Source organism: Hibiscus syriacus, unplaced genomic scaffold (genome assembly GCF_006381635.1).
Source record: "Hibiscus syriacus cultivar Baekdansim isolate YM2019G1 unplaced genomic scaffold, ASM638163v2 tig00013738_pilon, whole genome shotgun sequence".
NCBI lineage: Eukaryota > Viridiplantae > Streptophyta > Magnoliopsida > Malvales > Malvaceae > Hibiscus > Hibiscus syriacus.
In genome coordinates this window covers 374,728-380,902 of record NW_024062308.1, presented here as the reverse complement: position 1 = coordinate 380,902, position 6,175 = coordinate 374,728, and positions in this window count along the sequence as shown.

Genomic DNA, 6,175 nt, shown 5'->3' with positions numbered 1-6,175 from the left:
TCCTCACCACGTGTATACTGTCGGGTAGATTTGATGTCATGGTCTGAAGCCACAAATGGGTCAAATTAGCATCTCCACCCGGATGTGTACTCTCAGCCATGGCCCGAAGCAGGTTTCCTCAAACAATTGTCTTTGAGCAGGTGAAAGCTTCTTTGCAATTGTAGTGGCCAGGCTGACTTTATTTCTCAAGGTCAATTGAGCCGAAAAAAATTTCTACAAAAACAATAAACATACCAAGTTAGATATACCAAAAACTACACTGTGAAGATATACCAAAAACAATAAACATAAAAAGTAGTAGTTTATTCTTGAAACTAAAATTTGCAACACTGTTTTGTCTTTTGGTTGAAATGAAAATCGCAACGAGAGAATCGCAACGCGAGATGACAATCGCAACGAGAGAATCGCAACGCGAAATGAAAATCGCAACGAGAGAATCGCAACGCGAAATGAAAATCGCAATGCGATTTTGGTTTCGCGTTGCGATTCTCTCGTTGCGATTTTCATTTCGCGTTGCGATTCTCTCGTTGCGACAGTCATTCTCTCGTTGCGATTTTCATTTATCTCGTTGCGACTCTTCTGCAAATTGAAACTTGAATGGATTGCATTACTTCAACCAAAAGACAGAACAAAGACAAAGACAAATACTAACTTGAAAATCGCAACGAGAGAATAGCAACGCGAAATGAAAATCGCAACGACAGAATCGTAACGCGAAATGAAATCTAAGTGAAATGGTTAATCTATTATTGAAATGACCAGTAAACTTATCATCAGTTTCAATATGAAAAACCTACAATAATGCAAACATTTCAAAATAAAAATAATTAAAAAAACTAACCCTCGGAGGTTGATTTTCCATTTCTGAATATTGTGAGGGATTTCTGACCGTGAATGGTTGTGAGGGATTTCGCCGGAGATGGGGACGGAAATCTTCGGAGATGGGGACGGATTTCTTCGCCGTAGAGAGTGAGAGATGGAGATGGGACTGAGTTGTGATTTTAGGTTTTAGGTTATGAGTTGCGATTACGGATTTTGTCTTAATATTTTTTGTAATTTGAAAATAAAATACGCGTAGCGATTATAATGGCGCTTTAAATATCGCGTTGCGATTTACGGATACGCGTTGCGATTTTATGTATTATCGTTGCGATTTACGGATACGCGTTGCGATATACGGATACGCATTGCGATTTACCCATACGCGTTGCGATTTACGGATACACGTTGCGATTTACGGATACGCGTTGCGATTTATGTGTTCGCGTTGCGATTTTCATATTCGCGTTGCGATTATGGAAAATCGCAATGCGAATTTGTACTATCGCATCGCGATTTTCAAGAATCGCGTTGCGATTTTGGAAACTGATTTGCGATTCTGGAAACTGATTTGCGATTCTGGGGATCGCGTTGCGATTTTTATTTCGCGTTGCGATTTTGTTGGTCATTTTGGAAATCCAAAAAAAGTTGGTTAAAATCGTATATTATAACTTTTTTTTGGTCACTGAGGCGATTTTCTCTTTTGATTAACTAATGCCCCTACTGTATTCATGGATCTCATGAATAGCGTATTTAAGCCTTATCTTAATAAGTTCATGGTTTTATTTATCAACGATATTCTTGTCTATTCTCGTAACAAGGAGAAACATGTCGAATATATATGGATTATCCTACAGACACTTTAAGAATATTAGTTATTTGCAAAATTCTCCAAGTGCGAATTTTGGTTATCAAAAGTCTCATTCCTTGGTCATGTTATATCAACACAAGGAATCAAAGTAGATCCAAAAAAGATACAAGTTATTATGAATTGGAGACCTCCAAGGAATGTGAATGAAGTTCAAAGCTTTCTCGGTTTAGCCGGGTATTGTAGAAGATTCGTTAAGGGATTTTCTACTATTTCCTTACCCCAAACTAAACTTATTAAAAAATATGTACCCTTTGAATGAACAGAGAAGCAAAAAAAAAGCCTTGATCAGCTCAAGCAAACTGATACTCATGCCCCAATCCTTATCCAACCAGAATCATGCAAGGAATTCACTGTTTTCAGTGATGCTTCACACTTGGGACTAGGATGTATCTTAATGAAAAAAAGATAATGTAATTTCCTATGCATCTCGTCAATTAAAGTCTTACGAACTCAATTATCCAACACATGATTATGAACTTGTTGTTATCATGTTCGCTCTCAAAATTTGGAGTCATTACTTGTACGGTGAAAAGTGTTCTCTATTTACCGATCACAAGAGGCTCAAATATCTCCTAACTCAAAAGGATCTCAATTTGAGGAAAAGAATATGGCTTGAATTACTCAAAGACTATGATTTAGTCATCGACTATCATCCTGGAAAAGCCAACGAGGGTTACGGATGCTCTAAATCATAAATCGACCTTGACCCCAAATGTTATCAATGCTCATCTTTGAATGTATCAAAAATGTGGATTCATGTGTGAAATACAAATTCAATCTAGCTTAATCTCGAGGATCAAATAATTGCAACAAACTAATCTTGAACTTCAAGTTATCATATCAGAGCTAGACTCAAAAGCCAATCAAGATTTCTTCAATTATTCGAATGGCATGCTCTATTTTAAGAATACGGTGTGTATTCTGAACAATGATGACTTGAAGAATGAAATTTTGTAGGAAACTCATCAAAGTCCATTATCAATTCATCCTGGATAAGTCAAGATGTATAAGGACCTTAAATCTTTGTATTGGTGGCCTCGTATGAAGTCTTCCATTATAGATTTTGTGTCTAGATGTCTGAATTGCCAAAGAATCATAGTTGAACATCGAGCTCCTATTGGACTCCTCCAACCTATTGAATCTTCTCAATGGAAATGTGATCAAATAATGAAATTCGATGATGAATTCTCCTTTTTGGGGGAGAGTTGTAATACCATGAAATCCCAGTCTAGGAGAATTAAGCTAAATTGCCTAAGATAAAAACCAAATTGAATTAAAATTTAAACTAATTGAATTATATAAGGATTTAATCGAGAGAATTGAAGGAATGATGACCGGTTTGGAATGACTTAATTGGAATAAATGATTTACATTAAAATTGCATGCTAAATTCCTTGATTCCTAAATTGCCCTTGAATGGTATAATAATAATTAAGCACTAAGTGAGGCTAGAGTGGATATTTCCATCTCCATTATCAAAGAATGAAATAACATCATTTTCTTCCTTACACTTAGTAGCCGAATTGAGAGAATGAAATAGAGAGAAAATTGAGAGAGTGAATGAAGGGAAATCGGCCATACAAGCTTAATTTCAAGCTTAAAGTAAATAGGGAAAATCATCTAGCAAAGCAATTAATCTTTTCCCCTCTCATTCTATTTGAATTACAAAGAATTGATTGAATTAGTTCTTGAGAAATTTATTAAGTTTGATTATCGAATTAATTCAAATTGTTGGCTTGCATGATACTAGAGATTATGGTGATCATGTTGAGTTAAGTTAATTGGTTGGGAACCTTTTAAATTGGGCATACTATGGGTTATCACATTGTGGGTGACAACCGAAAATTTGTTAATGCATGTGACCAAAATTGAGAAATTAGAAAATTTGAGATTTAATTGGACAATGTAGAGAACTATTAAAACTATTTGAGAACATGACATGAACCGGGATGAATGACTAATAAAATTTTAAGGCTTAATTTGAGGAAATTTGATAGCTTGTAGGTGATATATTGGTGAGATAAGTCGAATTGGACAGTTTCAGGAAAATTGTTAATTAGAGGACTTAATTCGATTATTAAGGGTTAAGGATGATATGAAAATATAGGGAAATGAAATATTAAACAGTGGTAAAAGGAGTTAAAACAAATCGGTAAGGATTCTAGGTGAATAAGTTCACCAAAGTGCATCGAATTACAAAGGTGACAGAATGGTCACTGAAAATTTGAACCCGACTTTAAATACAAAACTGTAATTATGTAGAAAGAATTAAAATATGATCCATATATGGATAAAAATATAATCAAATTAGCTTTCTGGAAGTGTAAATTAGTTGAAAATCCGATGAGTAAATTAAGAGTTAATTAAGAGTTATGGTCAGATCACTATAAAGTATACCAATATGCAAGAACAGAATCTGTTTGGTACCATGTAGCTTAATTGAGATCAAATTGCTATTGTATTGATTCTAATGACTCTCCTATGTTGTGTATAATTTGCTAGAGAAAGAAATTGAGGAAGTTTCTATGGGATGATCCTCCAAAGATAGGCAAAAAGGGATAGTGATTCAAGGTTAGGGTGGAGTATTGTGAGTGTAACTATGTTAGGGTTGGAAATTAGGTTCCAACCTCCCCTTTTTATTTATATGCTTAATTACTTATTTATTGGTATGCTAATAATGAAATTTAATCATATTGGTAACCTAAATTATAGGGGAAGAAAGGATTAATTAAAAAAATTAAGGTTATTGAGTGTAATATGCAATTAGATTGGCAAATAGATTATTGCTTGTTGCCCATGATTGAAATGAACTACATGTGTGTAATCATGGTGCTTGAAAAGATTGCTCAAAACTTACATTTTGATCACAAACCAAAATTTAAGGTATTACATTCGCATAGTCAGCAGCACTACCAAAACGAACAAGGTAATAATCATTATCTAAATCCACTAATTGCATCCGTCCCTAAGGAGTCCACAACTGATTTATCTTGTTCCACAAAGCACGATAACCAATGGATTTCCCAAGTAGTCGAAGAACCACGGTTTACCCCATGTTTCGATCAATCGAGTCGTGAACCCTATTTGAGAATTGTATCATTGGGTAGGAACCATTCCGATCGACTACGACATCTCCCTCTTGAATTACGACATAATCATCCCCAAAAACAGACACTGATTCTCCACAGCAGATCGAGATATTGTTTGCGCATACGTCTTCAGTGAACTTCCCACCATAGCACCATTCGTTTCGGTTGGCTAAGTGAAGCCACGATCATCCTCCATTGGAGCGGGGGCACCAGACCGTTCAATAACCAAATTATCACTAGCTTGATCCGAGAAAGAAATTGTTGGGACAAAAGGAACCACCTGGGGGCCAACAAGGTTCGGAGGACCATCAGAAGACAAGCCCGAAGAATCAATCATGCAAACCTTAGCACGTAGTTTCCTGAAATATCAGAGAAAAAAACCCTGGTTTTTGGTCTTGCAATCTATGGTAAATTGATATTGATTCCAATTTAATGTAATGATGTTTTATTTATTTTCATTTTTGTTTTTTCAGAAAAATAATTTAATAAAAGAAAATAAATTTTAATCGTTGGGGATGATTGAAAGAAAGCCTACGGACAGTGCGGGTTCAAAGGTGGAGAAATCCTGGCCGTTAAATCCAAAAAATGTTCGATCTTTAACTGTAGGTTTGAAACTCTATTAGTCCGCCTCGTACGTTTGAATAACTTTATAGACCGTTTCAATCTCTCTCTCTCTCTCTCCATTTCTTGCTTGGCTTCTTTTGCTCTTTGACTGATCTTTTCCATTTCATCATCTTCTGTAATCTTTTTATCAGGGTTTTAAATATCGGTTCACAACTTTGATAGTGCCCGCAGTAGCGTTGTCTTCCAATATACAGCAATTGCGATAAACGAGACAGGACTGAAAACTCGACCTTCCCTATGCGTTTGCAGATCCCAATCTTTGCTTTCCTCTACCTTTGTTCGCTTGGATTTGCAAAGGCGCATTGTTTTTACTTTCTCTCTCATCAGATTCTTCATTTCTTGGGTTTCCAAGCTCAGTTCAGTATGTGCTTTCTTCATCTTCTTTTTTAGGGATTTTTTTTTCATCTTTTGAGTTTGAAATTTATTCCATCGATCTTGGTGTTTAACTTACATACTTAAATATTTGCTTCAATAACTACCGGTTCTTTACTTCTTTATCCAATTTCCAAGTAGTTGAAAATTGAATGAATTTAAATTTATATCTTGATCGTTTAACTCGAATTCTTTACTTAAATACTTTTAGCTCGAATTCTTTGCTAAATTTTCAAATTGTTGACTTTTGACTTTTAAGTTGCTAGTGTACAATTTTTTATATGTATATGTTTTGTGATTTCTTTTTCCTTTTATGTTTGATTGCTCTGTTGTTTGGAGGGCGGGAACTTTATAGTTGGGTTGCTTTCTAATGATTTAGACTGTAGATTGCGGGGAGATG